Genomic DNA, 18,402 nt, shown 5'->3' with positions numbered 1-18,402 from the left:
ATATGTGTCCATTTTATGTCTTTTGAAATAGTTGGGGGTTGTTAAATCTAATGCATGACTTTGGTCTGTGATTAGAACTGTGTAGTACTGAAGTTAAAAAGGGTAATTGTGAAGTACTGATGGTTGGGGGTGGGAGAGTTAAGGAGTAATAAAGAGCTTTGTAGGGGTGTGTGAAAGGGCAGAATCTGTTGGAGAAGGAAGTCGGTCTTGGTGCCTAACAAATTAAAGAATTGAGGGTAAAGAGGATTAATTAAGGGGAAGATAACAAATCCGGATTGGGATATGAGGGAGTAGAATGGCCTCTGTGTGGAGGAGGGGAAATATATCAGAGGGGATGTATACATTGTATAGATGAATTGTTTATGGTCAGGCTTGGCAGTCAGAGAGCACCACTGTATAGGAAGTCACGTCTACATATACACTAATTTTAGAGACCTTAGTTGAATATTATCCTACAAATCTAGGGAATTCCATTTTTTTTCCTAAAACAGTCGAGAATTAAGAATATTTTTGGGTGTTGTTAAAAAGTATATATGTCACACGGTCGCAAATGAATAATAGTAAGAAGAGAAATCCTGAATGGGGTCCAGTCTGGGGTGAAGAATTTCAGTCCCCTGGACTAAGTGATCAGCTCAGGGGGCCTATGGCTAGCTGTCCTGCCCAGAGCCCCCAACATACCAGCTGAAGGGACACAGAAGAACTGACATATGGAGTCTTCTAGGTGCAGCCCTGCTTCTGTAATTTGTGGATGCATAGGGAGGAATTTCTCTCCCTCCCAACTCCCCAGGGCCCGATTAACCAGGCATGGCCCTGAAAAACCGCCTGGCATGAGGGATCTCAGTCCCCTGGACTAAGTGGTCAGCCCAGGGGGCCTATGGCTAGCTGTCCTGCCCAGAGCCCCGAACATACCAGTTGAAGAGACACAGAAAAACTGGCATGTGGAGTCATCCGGGTGCAGCCCTGCCTTTGTAGTTTGTGGATGCACAGAGAGGAATTTCTCTTCCTCCCCACCCTCCAGGGCCCGATTAACCAGGCGTGGCCCTGAAGACCCGCCTGGCGTGGGGGGATCTCAGTCCCCTGGACTAAGTGGTCAGTCCAGGGGGGATATGGCTAGCTGTCCTGCCCAGCTGAAGGGACACAGAAGAACTGGCATGTGGAGTCTTCCGTGTGCAGCCCTGCCTCTGTCAAGTTTTATTTTCTTAATTACACCTGTCTCTTTTAGGAACAATGCTTTAGATCTAGACCTAAAACAGTAAAACTGATATTATATGTAGGACTTGACAATTGGCTGTTGCAAGCTTGCTGTTGCTGCTTTTGATATCATTTTAGAGTCTCATATTTCTTGTCCAAAATGTCTCAGAAACAAATGGGATATGACACTTCATTAAGACTGTCAGATTCTCCTAGAAATTTGAAACAATAGCTACACCAAACTAAGATTATGTGTAGTATTTCCAACTGTCATTGTGCTGTCAAACACCTTCTTGTAGCTTATTTCTATTTTAAATTGGGAACTTCTTTCTTTGCAGAAACGTCCTTTTGAAATCTAATGACAAAATGGCATTTGTTAAGAATGTTTTTCTCTTCAAAACAGTCGGCTACAGTGTCATCAAACTACTATTATATGCAGTACTTGAAATTACATGTGCTGCAATAGTCACTCTTGCTGCTGTTTTTTGGTTTTACGTGGGGCCACCTATTTCCTGGGTGAAGAAGAGTTTTATCACAACCAATGTTGGGGCCAAAATGATGGCAGAGCGGTGGGGCATTTGCCTTTCATGTGGCTGACCCAGGACTAACCCAAGTTCGATCCCTGATCCCCGATTCATGATCCCTGTAATCCCATATGGTCCTCCAAGCCTGTTAAGAGTGACTTCTGAGCTCAGAACCAGGAGTAACCCTGAGAGCTTCCAGGTGTAGCCCTCAAACAAAACAAAAGAAACAAATAAAAGCAATATTAAATGGCACTTTTTTTCTCCTAGAAATAAACAGCTATAACTTACCAAACTAGTGTTTTTTTGTAGTACTTTAAACTACATTTGGGTTGTGAAAAGCACTCTCATAGTTCCTTTTGCTCATATATTATGGTCCATTTTATCTAGGTGGAAAAGTCCCTTGGATACCAACAGGAAATGACTTTACTAAGAATGCCATTTTCTTCTAGAAACAAAGATCTAGCTCTTTACCGAACAGATCTTACATGAAGTACTTGCAAATGAATGTGTGCTATGAATGCACTATTATAGCTACTTTTTTTGTTGTTTTTTTTTGGGGGGGGCCACACCCGGCAGTGCTCAGGGGTTACTCCCAGCTGTCTGCTCAGAAATAGCTCTTGGCAGGCACAGGGGGCCATATGGGACACCGGGATTCGAACCAACCACCTTTGCTCCTGGATCCGCTGCTTGCAAGACAAACACTGTTGTGCTATCTCTCCGGGCCCTATTATAGCTACTTTTGATCTCAGTCTAGTGTCTCATATTGCTAGTCTGAAAAGTTGCTTTGCAAAACTGGATAATGGCACTGTTTTAAGAATGCTGTTTTTTTTCTAGAATCTGTGAGCTATAGCTTCACAAGAATGCCATTTTCTTCTAGAAACAATGAATATGGGCTTCACCAAAATAAATTATATGTAGTACTTGTCAGTGCACTTGTACTGTTATACGGTTTTATATGTGCTTTTGATTTGAGTCTAGGGATACATGCTTCTAGTCTGAAAAGTCACACTAAGAACATTGAGTAATGGCACTGTTATAAGAACACTGTTTTTGTTTTTGTTTTTGTTTTTTATAAAAAGTGAGCTATCACTTTATGAAACAAATATTATATGCTATATTTCAAATTATACCTGTGCAGTACAAATCAAACTTATATCTTGGTTTGTTTTCGAATTTGGGCCTCTGAGCTTCAGACAAAATCTTTTTGAAACTAATGGGAAGTGGCATGATGTTAAGAAGGCTGGTTTTCCCTTGATACAGTAAACTATGCCTCAATAAACTAGTGTTATTTGTAATAATTGAAACTTCACTTGAGATTTATAAAACACTGTAGTAGTTCCTTTTGATTTTAAATTTTTTAATAAGTCTTTTTAACCTTGCTGAAAAATCAATTGAAGCTAATGCAAAATGGCCCTTGTAACCAAGGCCATTTTCTCCTACTAGCAACTTCAAAAGAAACTTATGTAGTACTTGAAACTACACTTAAGTTGTGCAAAGCATTCTTGTAGCACCTTTTGCTCTTAAAATATTGTCATTTGTTTCTAGGCCAAATAAGTCTCTATGAGTCCCTATAAGTCAATCAAACATGGCACTTTTTCAAGACCTTTTTTTTTTCTAGAATAACTCAGCTAGAACACCAAACCACTATTATAGGGAGTAATTGAAACAGCATTTGTCCTATAAAACACACTTTTGTTGTAGGGGCCAGTGAGGTGGCGCTAGAGGTAAGATGTCTGCCTTGCAAGCGCTAGCCAAGGAAAGGACCACGGTTTGATCCCCCGGCGTCCCATATGGTCCCCCCAAGCCAGGGGCAATTTCTGAGTGCTTAGCCAGGAGTAACCCCTGAGCATCTAACAGGTGTGGCCCGAAAAACAAAAAAAAAAAAAAAACAACAACAACACACTTTTGTTAATGATTGACCTCAATCTAGGATGACATACGAGGGAGAAAATTCCCCCTGGAGGCAAGGGGATGTGGCCCTTTGTTATTAATGCTGGGCTCCCCTTTAAACAGTTAGCTATAGAAAAAAATATTAAAACAACTACATAAAATAAAGTTCGCTTAAACAAATTGATATTCCTTGCAGTGATTGAAACTGCACTTGTGATGTGTAAAGACTTCTAGTAGCTCATTTTGATTTTAAATTAGGGACTCTTGTTTCCTTGCTGAAAAAGTCAAATTGAAAATCAAGAGGAAGTGACACTTGTTAAGAAAATGTTATTCTAGAAACAGCCATCTATTTTACCAAAATTATGTAGTACTTGAAAATAAACTTGTGCTATGAAAAGCACTGCTATTGTGCCGTTTGAGCTCAAGCCAAGATTCATTGGTTTCAATGCCAAAAATTCCACTAGAAACTAACAGGGGATGACACTTATATTAAAGAAGCCCCCTTTTATAGAAATGCTTAATACAGCTTCACCCAAATGTTAGAATAAATAATGCTTGAAATTACAGGTATGCATTGAAAAGCTGCTGTCTGTTACCAGTACTTTCTTTCTTCTGACCATGCTCTTGTCTGAGTGCACTCTTCATGAAGTACAGTTGTAGCACCTTTTTTGTTTTGTTTTGTTTTGTTTTGGGGTCACACCTGGAAGCCATCAGGGGTTACTCATGGCTCTGTGCTCAGAAATTGCTCTTGGCAGACTTGGGGGATCATATGAGATACCAGGGATTGAACCGGGTCCATCCAGGGTTGGCTGCATGCAAGGCAAAAGTCCTACCTCTGTGCTATCAGCCTCCTTGTAGCACTTTTTGATTTCAAACTTGCTTCACTTGTTTTCTAGTCTGAAAATTCCATTGAAACCAATGTCAAAATGTACTTTCTAAGAACACCTCTTTTCTAGGAACAATGACCTAGAGCATGACAAACAGATATTTATGTAGGACTTGAAATTTGCTGTTCAAGAAACTCTTGTATCTGCTTTTGAGATCAACCTTAAGTCTAATTTTTTTGCCACACCCAGAGACGCTCAGGGATTACTCCTGGCTATGCACTCACAAATCATTCCTGGCTTAAGAGACCATATGGGATGCCAGGGGATTGAACTTCGGTCAGTCCTAGGTCAGCACATGCAAGGCAAATGCCCTACTGCTTGTGCCACTGCTCTGGCCCCTGAGTCTAATATTTTTAGTCCAAAATGCCCCCACAACAATCAAGGGGTAATGACATTTTTAAGAATAACACTTTTAAGAAAGTCCTCTTCTAGAAGTTTGTAGCTGTGAAAAGCACTCCTGTAACATCCTTTGCTCATATTCTATAGCCTTTATTATCTAGATAAAAAAAATTCCTTGGGAACCTCTGGGAAATGGCACTTTATTCACACTACTGTTTTCTTCTAGAAACAAGATCTGGGTCTTTCAAAACAGATAGTATATGTTATTCTTGCAAGTGCACTTATTCTGTGAAATGCACTGTTATAGCTGCTTTTGAGCTCAGTCTAGGGTTACACATTCTTGGTCTGAAAACTAACATTGAGAATAATCATAGCGGCACTGTTTTAACAATGATATGTTAAAACATATCAATTAGTCAATTGATATTTTCTGTGAGTTATTACTCCACAAAATTCTTATTAGATGTAGTACTTGAAACTATACCTGTGCAGTGAAAAACACTATTAAAATTTTTGTGACTATAAATCAGGGCCTCTTATTTCTGGCCCCATTTAACCATTGAAATAAATAAGAAGTGGCTATAGGTTAAGAATGCTGTTTTGGGGCCGGAGAGATAGCATGGAGGTAAGGCGGTTGCCTTTCATGCAGAAGGTCATCGGTTCGAATCCCAGCATTCCATATGGTCCCCCGTGCCTGCCAGGAGCAATTTCTGAGCAAGGAGCCAGGAATAACCCCTGAGCACTGCCAGGTGTGACCCAAAAACCACACACACACACACACACACACACACACACACACACACACACAAGAATGCTGTTTTCTCCTAAAGACAGTGAACTAGGATGTCACCAAACTAGAGTTATTTGTAGTAACTGAAAAAGAAAATGTAGCTAGGGCTAATATGTTACAGACAGAAGCTTGTATGTTAAAAATAAGTGTGTGACCAACCAATCTTTCCAGAAAGGGCAAGTCAACACTCCAGACCCTTTTCTCTTTACCCAGACCTTCCCAATTTCCTCTGCATGTGTTCTTGTGTGAGGTAGATACTTGTTCACCAAGTCTACATTCTGATTTCCTTTCCTATGTTTTTCAAAATTTTCCCCCAATCAAGTACCCAATGTCCTTCATCAGGGCTATTACAGTTGGCAACACTCTATGTTTTTTGTTCATTCATGGAACTTTGCTCAAGGGAGGTCAGAATGCATTGTTCCAAAAAAATAATTGGATCATATCAGGTATCCATTTACTTGTGCCACCAATTAAAATTTTCTTCCAACTATTCTTATTTAGGGGATACATATAAAATTTAACTTTTATAAATCTTCAATATTAAGATTAAAACTAACATGTTTTACTTAAACAGAATCAGAATTATTTTTAATTTGAAGTATATTTTCAGATTCTTTAAAATTCCTAATAGAGATTAGAAAAGCTATTTGATTATTGCTTCCAGCCATCCAACTGCAAACCCATATATGATAACCACAAGACATGAAACCTTCATTAATAATGAATAAATAACATGTAACCAAAAATAGACAGGTTTTGAATTAATGCATGTGATTTCTCCCTTACTAATGATGTTCTTTTCTCAGGGTTTTACCTCTCCAAGGGACATTTATTGCAGCTGTATCAACAGAAGGATAAAAGTCATCACAGTGAGCCACTGTTTCCAAATTCTGAATTTGTATGGCCACCACTAAATAAAGAAATTGAAGAACTAAGGAAATGAAAATATATTCCATATTAATGGTCTAGAAGAATCAATGTTATCAAAATGACCTCTTACCTAAGTTACTATATACACAATGCTATTCCTATCCAAACTCAGATAACATTCTTCAAGGACTCATAACAGTGAATTATAAAATATATGTGAAATCATAAAAGACACCGGATAGTCAAAAACATACTAAAAATCAAGATACTGGGTAACATCTTATTACCTAACTCAAAACGGTATTACAAAGCCATCGTGAACAAACTGCATGGTATTAAATCAATGACTTTCAGACCCATGTGTCAGAATAGAATATCCAAAGAAAAACCCTGAATTATATAGTAAAATGAGAACATAAAATGCAATAGTCAGCCTTTTAACAATTGATTTTGGAACAATTGTATTACTAAGTGTAAGAAATTAAAGTTGGGTCCAGATCTCACCCCTTACACAAAAGTCCACTCACAAAAAATCAGTTGTTTTTAGATTAAACCTTAGTTATAAATCAAATTGAGGAAAAACATGCAAAATACTCCAAGACCTAAACCTCAAAGTTTTCAACTATATGATGCCAATGTCAAAAATCAAAACTAAAAAGATGGAATTGCATCAAACTAAAAAGATTTTGTATGGCAAAAATAAAAACACCAGATAAAACTAAAAGACAGCTGAGTGGGAGAAAGTATTTGCACTCAACACATCAGATAAAGGATAGCTATTTAGAATATTTATACTACTAACAAATTAACCCCCCAAATCTAAAACTTCCATCAAAAATGGGGAGAGCAAATGAACATACACCAATCTGAGGAAGTTCTGATGGTCAATAGGCACAACATCACTTATTAGGGAAATCCCAATAAAAATAAAAATCAGACATCATCTTAAATCAGTGAGAATGACATATCAAAAATACTGCAAACAATCTGTGTTGGCTGTTATGTGGTAAAAAAAAAAAGTACTCTCAGCCACTGTTGGTGGGATTTTTATCCTATGGAAAACAGTATGAACTGTTCTCAAAATCAAGCTGCTATATGACCCTGCAATTTCACTTTTAGTTATCTAACCCTAAGACAGAAAAACATTCATTTAAAATGTCATATGTATATTACTACTCATCACAGCTAAGGGTTGGACTTAACCTCGGTGCCCAACAACAGATGAGTAGATCATAAAAGTGTGAAATATATATACAATGGGATAATTCAATTCACTGCAATGTGGATGGAAATGGAAGATATTGTTTTTTTTTTGTTTTTTGTTTTTTTGTCCCCCAATTCACAATACATACCCGGCAAGGGGCCTGTGTTGAGGTGTATATGGGGTGCCTTTACTGTACCTCCTCTTTCTATACAGCCAGTGTAAAGAACACAGCCTGTGGTAAGATTTGGGAGGCCTTATCTTATCTTTTATTTATTTTATTTTATTTTTTTTTCTTCAGGGCAAACTAAAGTTGTTTTTTTTTTTGTTTGTTTTTTTTGTTTTTTTTAAAGTAAGAATTCATTTAAAGGACAAAATTGATTAACATAATGAGGTAAACTAATATAACATAATATAGTGACATAACATAACATATAATATAATTGATATAATAATAATACATGTAAGTCAAAGAAAATTTCTGATTAAAAACACAATTTTTTTTTCATAATGGCTTATATATCTTTCACTGTAGTATTTTGGGTACATATTCACATTGATTCAGGGGAATACCCATCACCTAATATGTCCTCTTCTCAATCAAAAATCAAATATGCTGAAAATAGGCAGAGTCCTGTCTAGAGGCTTCCAACCTCAGTTTGAGAGAGGATGTGAAAAAAGTAATTAAAATACCACAACAATACACAAAAAATAAAATATCGAATTAAATAACCGATAAGCACCACAGCAATAAAGACAGGCACCACACAATAATCTCGGTTCTGAAATCAAATCATACTCAAGTGCAAAAAAGAAAGAGAAAGACAAAACAAAATAAAATAAAATAATATTGGAGACATCAACCGTAATCTCCACCCCAAAATAAAGACGTCAAAAAAATAGATCATTTATTCTCCTCTTGCTGCTTTCGTGGTATGTGGAAGACTTCTACTTTATCTTGGATGGTAAAATCAGACCTGTTTCTAAAGATCTTGGTGGCTGTGCAGATCAGGGAATGGAGTTTATGAAGTCTTTCTTTGTGGTTCTAGCAGTTATGCTTCTTCAATGTCATTTTTTTGTTTTTTATGTGTTCTAGGTGTTTCAGAATAGTGCTACCATTCTGTGTTTTTCTTTTGTCTTCTGACTTACTTCGTTTAACATAACATGATCTAGGTCCATCCACGTTGCTGCAAAGTCTGTGATTGTATCATTTCTAACTGCCATGTAAATATTCCATTGTATATATGTACCACATCTTAATGATCCATTCATCTGTTGTTGGACATCGAGGTTGGTTCCAAGATTTGGCTATTATACTGAGTGCTGCAATAAATAGTGGGGTGCATACGTATTTTGGAATGAATGTCCTTCCATCTTGGGGATATATGCCTAGGAGAGCAATTGCTGGGTCAAATGGCAGCTCAATTCTAAGTTCTTTGAGCACTCTCCAGACTTTTCTCCATAGATGTTGGACCAAGGGGCATTCCCACCAGCAATGAATGAGAGTTCCTTTCATACCACATCCTCTCCAACAAAGGTTGTTCCCATTATTTTTGATGTGAGCCAACCTCACTGGTGTGAGGTGGTATCTCATTGTTGTCTTGATTTGGATCTCCCTGATGATGAGCGAAGGTGAGCATGTTTTCATGTGTTTGTTGGCCATCCTTCTCTCTTCCTCAGAGAAATGTCTATTCATTTCGTCTCCCCATTTTTTTATGGCTTCGTTTGGTTTTGAAGGGCTCAGGTTTCTGAGCGCTTTGTATGTTCTAGATATCAGCCCTTTATCTGATATATCAAGTGAAAAGATTTTTTCCCATTCTGTTAGCTGTCTTCTTGCATTAAGTAGGGTTTCTTTTGCCATGCAAAAGCTTTTTAGTTTGATATAGTCCCATTTGTTTATAGTTGATGCTAACGTTTTTGCCATTGGTGCTCCATTCTCAAAGACCCTTTTGATATAAAGGTCTTCGAGTGTTGTGCCTATTTTATTCTCGATAAACTTTATAGATTCAGGTCTGATTTCCAGATCTTTGATCCATTTTGAGTTGACTTTTGTATAAGGAGTGAGATATGGGTCGATTTTCACTTTGTTTTAAGTGAAATATGCCAGAAGAAAGATAAATGCACGATGATATCACTTATATGTGTTATTTAGAATAACTGCATGAAATAATGCAGTGGTTTAAATTGAACTTATCTAGAAAACTCTTGGTCCCAGAGTCTGGCCAGGAATGGTAGTAGTTCCTCTTGAAAGATTTGAAAAGATTAATTAATGAATCAGTCTGGGCCTGGGCTTTTGCTTGGGGGCAGACATTTGATTACCGTTTTGATTTTCTCAATAGTGATGGGGGTATTTAGATATGCTACATCCTCCTTATTCAAACGTGGAAGGTTATGAGTCCAAGAAGTTATCCATTTCTTCCAGGTTCTCATGTTTAGTGGCATAGAGTTTCTCAAAGTAGTTTCTGATTACCCTTTGAATCTCTCTGCAATATCTGTAGTGATCTTCCTCTTTTCATTTCTGATATGGGTTATCAAGTTTCTATTTCTCTTTGTGAGTTTTGCCAATGGTCTATCAATCTTGCTTTTTTTTCAAAGAACCAACTTCTGCTTTTGTTGATCTTTTGGATTGTTTTTTGGGTTGCCACTTCTTTGATTTCTGATCTCAGCTTTGTTATTTTCTTCTGTCTCCCTAATTTTGGTTCCTCTTGTTGATCATTTTCTAATTCTATGAGCTGCATCATTAAGTTATTCAGCTATGCCCCTTCTTCCTTCCTGATGTGTGTTTGCAAAGCTATACATCTTCCTCTCAGAACCGCTTTTGCTGTGTCCCATAGGTTCTGATAGTCTGTGTCTTCATTGTCAATTGTTTCCAGGAAAGTTTTGATTTTTTTCTTGATTTCACCTCAGACCCACTGGTTGTTCAGTAGTAGGCTCTCTAATTTCCAGGTGTTAAAATATTTCTATTGTGTCCCTTTGTAGTTCACATCTAATTTCAGAGCTTTGTGGTCAGCAAAGATAGCCTGCAAATTTTCTATCCTCTTGATTTTATGGAGGTATGTTTTATGTGCCAGCATGTGGTCTATTCTGGAGAATGACCCATGTACATTGGAGAAGAATGTGTACCCAGGTTTCTGGGGGTGGAGTGTCCTATATCTACTAGGCCTCTTTCTTTCACTTCTTTGTTCAAGTCTAGTATACTTTTGTTGGGTTTCAGTCTGGTTGACCTATCAAGTGTTGACAGGGCCTCTTTGGGACTCTTAATAATAGTTTTCCAATATTTTTTTCACAGCTCTTTGGATTATTTTTTGAGATTCAAGTTCATCAATTTTTTTCTCTAAGTTTATTATTTACTTCCTTCTGCCTGCTTTTAACTTATTTTGTTGGCCACTTTCCAATTAAGCTGTACTATTAAGTTTTTAATATAAGATTTTACTTCCCTTCTTTCAAAGTTACAAAATTTCCTCTTAGGGGTCAGAGCAATAACACAGTGGTAGGGCATTTGCCTTGCACATGGCTGACCCAGGACATACCTGGGTTCAATCCCTGATGTCCTGTATGGTACCCAACCCAGGAGAAATTTCTGAGCACATAGCCAGGAGTAACCCCTGAGCATCACCGGGTTTGGCCAAAAAAAAATTTCCTCTTAATATCACTTTCAATGAGATCCAAAAATGCTTATATTTGAGTCTTCATTCTCATTTTGTTCCAGGATTTTTTTTTCTGAACCAATGACTGTTTAGTAGTGAGCTATTTACCTTCCAAGTGTTAAGTATTTCTCAATTCCTATTTGTAATTCACCTCTATTTTTTTTATTTTGGGAGGGAATTTGGATCACACCCAGCAGCGCTCAGGAGTTACTCCTGGCTCTATGCTCAGAAATCGCTCCTGGAAGGCTTGGGGCACCATATGGGATGCCTGGATTTGAACCACCATCCTTCTGCATGCAAACAAATGCCCCACCTCCATGCTATATCTCTGGTTCCATCACCTTTCTTTTTTAGGCATCGTGGTCTCAAAAGATAGTTGATAAAACTTCTATCCTCTTGATTTTGAGGTATACTTTTGGCCCAACATATAGTGTCTATTGGAAAATTCCACCTTTGCATTGGTGAAGAATGTGTTTTGGGGGGATGATAATTCATGTGTGTATGTATGTGTGTATATATATACATATATGCTTATATGTATATATATAAATTTCATTTCTTCCTGAGGTGGGAATGCTGTCTAGTCCAGCCCTTATGGAAAGCAATATGGAAATTACTCAAAAAAATGGAAATTGAGCTCCCATTTGATCTGGCTATATCACTCCTAGGGATATACTCTAGGAACAAAAATGCAATACAAAAATCCCTTCCTCACACCTATATTCATTGCAGCACTATTTACAATAGCAAGACTGAAAACAACCAAGATGCCCTTCAACAGATGAATGGCTAAAGAAACTATGGTACATATAACAATGAAATATTATGCAGCTGTCAGGAAAGATAAAGACACGAAATTTTCCTATACATGAATGTACATGGAATTTATTATGCTGAGTGAAATAAGTCAGAGGGAGAGAGAGACAGAATAGTCTCACTCATCTATGGGTTCTAAGAAAAATGAAAGATATTGAAATAATTCTCAGATATGAGGGCTAGAAGGACCGCCTCAAGATATGAAGCTCACTAAAAAGAGTGGTGAGTGCAGTTAGAGAAATAACCATGCTGAGAACTATTATAACAATGTCAGTGAATGAGGGATGTAGAAAGCCAGACTCGAATACAGGCAGGAGGTGGGAAGGAAGAGATGGGGGCATTGGTTATGGGAATGTTGCATGGTAAAGGGTTTTTTTTTTTATGACTGAAACTCAACTACAATTATGTTTGTAATCACGGTGTTTAAATAAATTAATTATTAAAAATTGGTTTAGATATATGCTTCACAAAGCCTAAAATATGTAATCAAAATAAATAAACTGATAATGTTCTGCCTAAAGGTCTTTATTTGCATTTCTTAGATGACAAGTAATAAAGGTTTTTATTTTATTTCTCTGTTGGCTATATGTATCTCTTCTTTGAATAATTGTCTGTTATTCTCTTCTTCCTCCCATTGGTATGATGGAGTGTTTTGTCGTTTGCTATTAAGTTGTATAATTATTCATATTAACTCTTTGTCAGATTAGTGAATGATAAGCATACATGTGCAAATAATTTCTCTCAGTGTATACCAGGGGTCCTCAAACTTTTTAAACAGGGGGCCAGTTCACTGTCCCTCAGACCATTGGAGGGTCTGACTATATTAAAATAAAACATGAATGAATTCTTATGCACATTCATATATCTGATTTTGCAATGAAGAAACAAAACAGATACAAATACAATATGTGGCCCGTGGGCCATAGTTTGAGGACCACTGGTAGACATTATTATTATTATTATTATTATTATTATTATTATTATTATTATTATTATGGTGGTGGTGGTGGTGGTTTTGAGTCTCAGCAGGCTCTGTTCTGGGATTATTCCTAATCCTATGCTAATGAATTGCTTTGGCAGTGTTCATGTGACCATATTTGGTGATAGGAATAAAATAAAATTTAACTTCAAATTTCACACGTGGGTTTTCATCCCCCAAAAGTTTAATACACATTCTTCTCCAATCCAAAGTGGAATTCTCCAATAGGTACTATATGTTGGGCAAAAAAACATACCTCAAAATCAAGAAGATAAAGGTTTATTAACTATCTTTTGATACCATGATGCCTTAAAAAATAGAAGTGAATTACAAACAGAAATTGAAAAACAACTTAACACTTGGAAGGTAAATAGCTCACTACTAAACAGTCATTGGTTCAGAAAGGAAATCAAAAGAATCCTGGAGCAAAATGAGAATTAAGAAATAAATACAAAAATTTTTGGAACTTGTTGAAAGTGATATTAAGATGAAATTTTATAGCTTTGAAAGGAAGAAAAATCCTAGAAAAGAAACTTAATCTATAGAATATTTCGGCACTACATATTTAGTGCTTCTAACCTAAATTTAATTCTATAATTTTTCTTCTTTGATTGAAAAATATTTAATTGATTAAAGATTCACCTATATTCAATTTTATGAAGCTCTATTACTATAGTTATTCAATATAATTTATAAATTCTGGTGTATATATAAAGGTCTTTAATCTATTTTTTTTTCTTTTGGTTTTTGGGTCACACCAGCAGCGTTCAGGGGTTACTCCTGGTTCTATGCTCAGAAGTTGCTCCTGGCTGGCTAGGGGACCATAGGGGATGCAGAAATTCTAACCAGAAAACTTCTGCATGCCAAGCAAACACCTTACCTCCATGCTAACTCTCTGACCCCTTTAATCCATTTTAATTGACTTATTTTTCTTCAGTCAAGATAGAGTGGATGATTTAATGTGCATATTACACTTAGCCAGTCAAGTATAGAACTAGTCCTGAAACTAGAAGTTTTAAATCATGCACTTTGATGCAGCCTGTTTGAAACTCTAAGATATCATGTTGAGTGATAATCTCACTTATCTCTGACATATAGAATAAAAAGGATAGACTTTGAGTGGACTGTCTCTCAACGGTGTGGTGGTGATTGAGGAGAGATTCCATATCCAGTGAGATGAATTTGAAAAGCATGCATGTTAGTTTGTACCAATGTCTCAAGCCACCACCATCCCTTGCTTCTGCTCCTGTGGCCTCCACAGAATACAAACCCAAAGTTTACTTGGACCTTTTCCTCAAATTTCATCTTTTGTGCTTCAGCCTGTGCTTTTACTTCTTATTACACTTATCTTTCATAGTGAGAAGGCTTCTAGGATGTGAGATTAGGGGTAAAAGTTATTTCCTTTTATCTTTTTCTTTTGGGGGTCACTTGTAGTGGTACTTGAGGACCATATCTAACTCTGTATTCAAGAGCTACTCCTGAGTCTGAGCTCAGGAGTCACTCCTAGACATTTGCTCAAAGTGCTTTCTGGGCCATGTTCTTGGGGTCTATGAACTGAACCATGGCCATTACCATAGTTACATCCTAGCTTATTACCTTTAGATTTATACTATCTCTTTGGCATCTCAGTTTGGGGTTTGTTTGGGTTATTTTTACATATGACTGACCAGTTTTCTAGCACTATTTATAGAAAAGACTTTCTTTGATCCACTTTATAATATTAGTTCCTTCATCAAAGATTAGCTCTCCATATACCTGAGGTTCTGTCTTGATTCCATTGGTCTGAGAGTCTGTCTTAATTCTTGTAACTACAAATCTTCATTGATTATATTTAATTTAAGGTTTGGAATAGAAACCTCTCTTCTTGTTTCCTAGTTTTGCTTTCACTATTTGGGGGTTGGAGGAAGTGATTTATATGAACTTTAGTAGCATTTTTATGTCTCCAGAAATGCCATACTTTTTCATGGATTACACTGAATATATGCAAGGTTTTTGGCAGTATTGCCATTTTGATGATATTGATCCTTCTAATTCATGAACAATAAATGTGTTTCCATTTCCTTGTGATGACTTTTACTTTCAGTAGTGCTATAAGTTACTTGTTATTTTTTTTTACCTTTCAGTTAAGTTGATTCCCAGATACTTGTTTTTTCAAAGCACTATTATAAATTATATTTCTTCATCTACTGTGTTGTTTAATACAATATCTCAGCTATTGAATCAACCTAGGTGTACATCAATAGATGAATAGATTATGAAGATGTGGTACATACACACAATGTAATACTATGCAGCCACAAGGGACAATAAATCATGCATTTTGATGCAATCTGTTTGAAACTGTAAGATATCATGTTGAGTGATAATCTCAGTTATCTCTGATCTATAGAATACTAGGACAAGGACGTGCAATATAGCAAATGGAGGATGTCTATAAAAGCCTTAACCCCAGATATTTAGGGAAGAAAAGGCATTAAAAGGAAGGAGAGAAACAAGGGAAAGTAAGAAGACGAGAAAGGGAAGCTATGTGGAAAGGGGTTAGGGCTTCAGTTAAACTGGTGATGTGTGAGAGTGGTATATCTACATATCCAAAGCACATATTCAACAATATTAAAAACATGAGACCTAAACTACAATCACTAAATTTTGTAAAATGCTTCTCAAGATGACTTATGGGACAGCAGGAGGATAGATAAAGTATGGAAACACTGGTGAAAGGAAGTTGACACTGGTGGTAGGATTAATGTCAAAATATTATATGCCTAAAACTCAATTATCAGTAAGTTCATGAATCATGGTAAGTTGGGGGTACCCACAAATGTATAATATAATAATATATGATGCAATATAATATGTGATATGATATGATTAATATGATATGATGTAATGTAATATGGTATGGTATAATAATTCCAAAATAATGGGGAGCAAAAATCAATTGGCACGTCTCTTACAGATAAATGGCTGGTAGGTATAAGAAAAGGTGTTAATTGGTGTAAAGGCTCCACACACAGTGATCCCACCTTGGGAAAGTGAGTCTGAAGCAGGAGTCGCCACAGAAAATAATCCAAACCAGTCTGATAAGTGTGAAACATGTGTGTCTGGGAAACTTTCCACCTTCTGGAGCAAGAAGAACAGGATGGCAGAGACCACAGTATTTATTGGAAAATTAAGACCACCCCCATGGGCAGGGGAGCAAAAGCCAAGGACTTATCTAGAAATTCTTCTCACCTAGGTGGATCTTCACATGTAAAGAGGAAGCCATCTTTGTTTCGGGTGAAACCCACACATTGGCATTTATAATCTGGGAAATCCAAATTAAGATTATAATGATATATCAATTCACACCAGTGAAAATGACAATATCAAAAAAGACTGGAAACAATCCATGTTAGTAGTGTGCAATGAAAAGGGAATTTAATTACACTGCTAGTGGGAATGTTGCCTGATTAAGGCCATATGGAAAACTATATGGAGATTTCTTAAATACTAAGAATGGAGCTGAAAGGTGATCCAGAGACCCATCTTTTTGCCATCTACACCCAAGATACAGAAACACTGTTTAGAAAAATATATTCCTTTGCTCTCTTCGGCAGCACATATATTAAAATTGGAACGATACAGAGAAGATTAGCATGGTCCCTGTGCAAGAATGACACACAAATTTGTGAAGCGTTTCATATTAAAAAAAAATACATTCCTAACTGTTCATTGCATCATATAGTTATATTGTCCAGGATATAGTGACAACCAGTGTGTCAAATAATAGAATAGTGGATAATAAAATGTGGTGTATATATAAACACAACATAATATTATACAGTCATAAGTTATGATGACAGATGCAATTTACTGTAACTTGTGTGTAACTGAAGGATCTCATGTTAAGTGAAGTAATTCAGAAAGAAATAGAATTGTGCCATGTATTATCACTAATATGGAGCATGTAGAATAACTTGTATATGGAAAAGAGAATATTAATTAGTGGAAATGGTGAGTTAGATTACAGAAAATATGTCAGGGAAAAAAGAAATGAAGGATTGGAAAGCAAGAAAAGAGGTCTGGAAGAAACATAGGTGCAAGTATCTGTGGCCTTGGGCTTTTATTTGGCAGAGTGATGAGGTATTTGTGTGTATATATAAATCACTACACCTGATATAAGCATGATAGTGAAACTCAATAACTACACTCTTAAAGGAACTAGGTCGGGGACTTGAAGGAACCGCATGGTATTAGTGGTAGAGGAATGGGGTCACTTGTAATGGAATGGGAGTTGGCACACATTTGCCTGAAACCATATTTTCCATAACTTTGTATATCATTGCCTCTAACTAAATTGTTGAAAGAACAACCATGGATTTCTGATACTTATTTAATAGTCTGTTTCTAGACTATAAATCTATTGTTTCTAAAAATAATTTTGCAGTCTTTAGAGTTTTCTAAATATAGCATCATTTCACGTTCAAATACTAATTGTTTGACTACTTTTCCAATCTGGAAAATATCATAACTGTAGCAAGAACTTCCAATATTATGTTGAAAATGAAATGAGGAAGGCTAACCTTGTTCTGTGTTTAATCTTTGAGTTTTGCAGTTTTTAACCATTGAATATTATATTAGCTGTGGATTTCTAGTATATAACTATGTTGAGGAAAGTTCCTACTATTACTGTTTCTTGAATTTTAAAAACCATTAATTGGTGTTAGCTCTTGCCAACTGCCCTTACAACATTTACTTATAATATTCTACAATTCTATCTTTCTTTGTATGAAGATGGACTATTATGTTGACTGACTTTCAAATATTTAACCGTTCTTGCATATTTGGGCATAATTTGGACTTGCATAACTTGTTTGATCCTTTTAATGTATTATTAGATACATTTTACTAACCTTTTTGAGGATTGCATTTATAATCATCAGAGAAAAATGATAAAGAGGAATGAAGTTTATCTCATACTAGTGAGATTGATACATATTTAGAAAATGTGCTGACACAGATGTGGGGCAAAAGGAACCTTCATATATTTACTTGTTCATGGGAATGTTAACTGGTTCAGGATGGACATGTGTTTCTCACAGAACTAAGAATTTATTTACAATATGACCCAGCGATTCCACAAGTTATCTACTTGATGAGCCTCTAAACACTATTTCAAAAGACCTCTGTATGCCTGTGTTTATGGCAATATCTGGAAGCAATGCAAATTTCCAAGAGGAGATGACTGAGTAAAGAAATTGTGGTGAATATAGTCACAATATAATAATA

At 36.4% G+C, this 18,402-nt stretch overlaps 2 non-coding genes across 2 annotated transcripts; one reads left to right on the top strand and one right to left on the bottom strand.

Annotated features, from left to right (window-relative positions):
- Positions 1–7,816: 7,816 nt before the first annotated feature.
- LOC126005186 (small nucleolar RNA SNORA51) lies at positions 7,817–7,949 on the bottom strand. Its single transcript, XR_007494357.1, has one exon. It is a non-coding gene; the product is annotated as a small nucleolar RNA SNORA51 (small nucleolar RNA).
- Positions 7,950–16,714: 8,765 nt separating this feature from the next.
- Positions 16,715–16,821, top strand: LOC126004679 (U6 spliceosomal RNA). Its single transcript, XR_007493944.1, has one exon. It is a non-coding gene; the product is annotated as a U6 spliceosomal RNA (small nuclear RNA).
- Positions 16,822–18,402: the final 1,581 nt, after the last annotated feature.

The sequence above is a fragment of the Suncus etruscus genome, chromosome 3 (assembly GCF_024139225.1).
Source record: "Suncus etruscus isolate mSunEtr1 chromosome 3, mSunEtr1.pri.cur, whole genome shotgun sequence".
NCBI lineage: Eukaryota > Metazoa > Chordata > Mammalia > Eulipotyphla > Soricidae > Suncus > Suncus etruscus.
The sequence above is the reverse complement of the archived record's forward strand: the minus strand, read 5'-3'. Positions and strand labels throughout refer to the sequence as shown.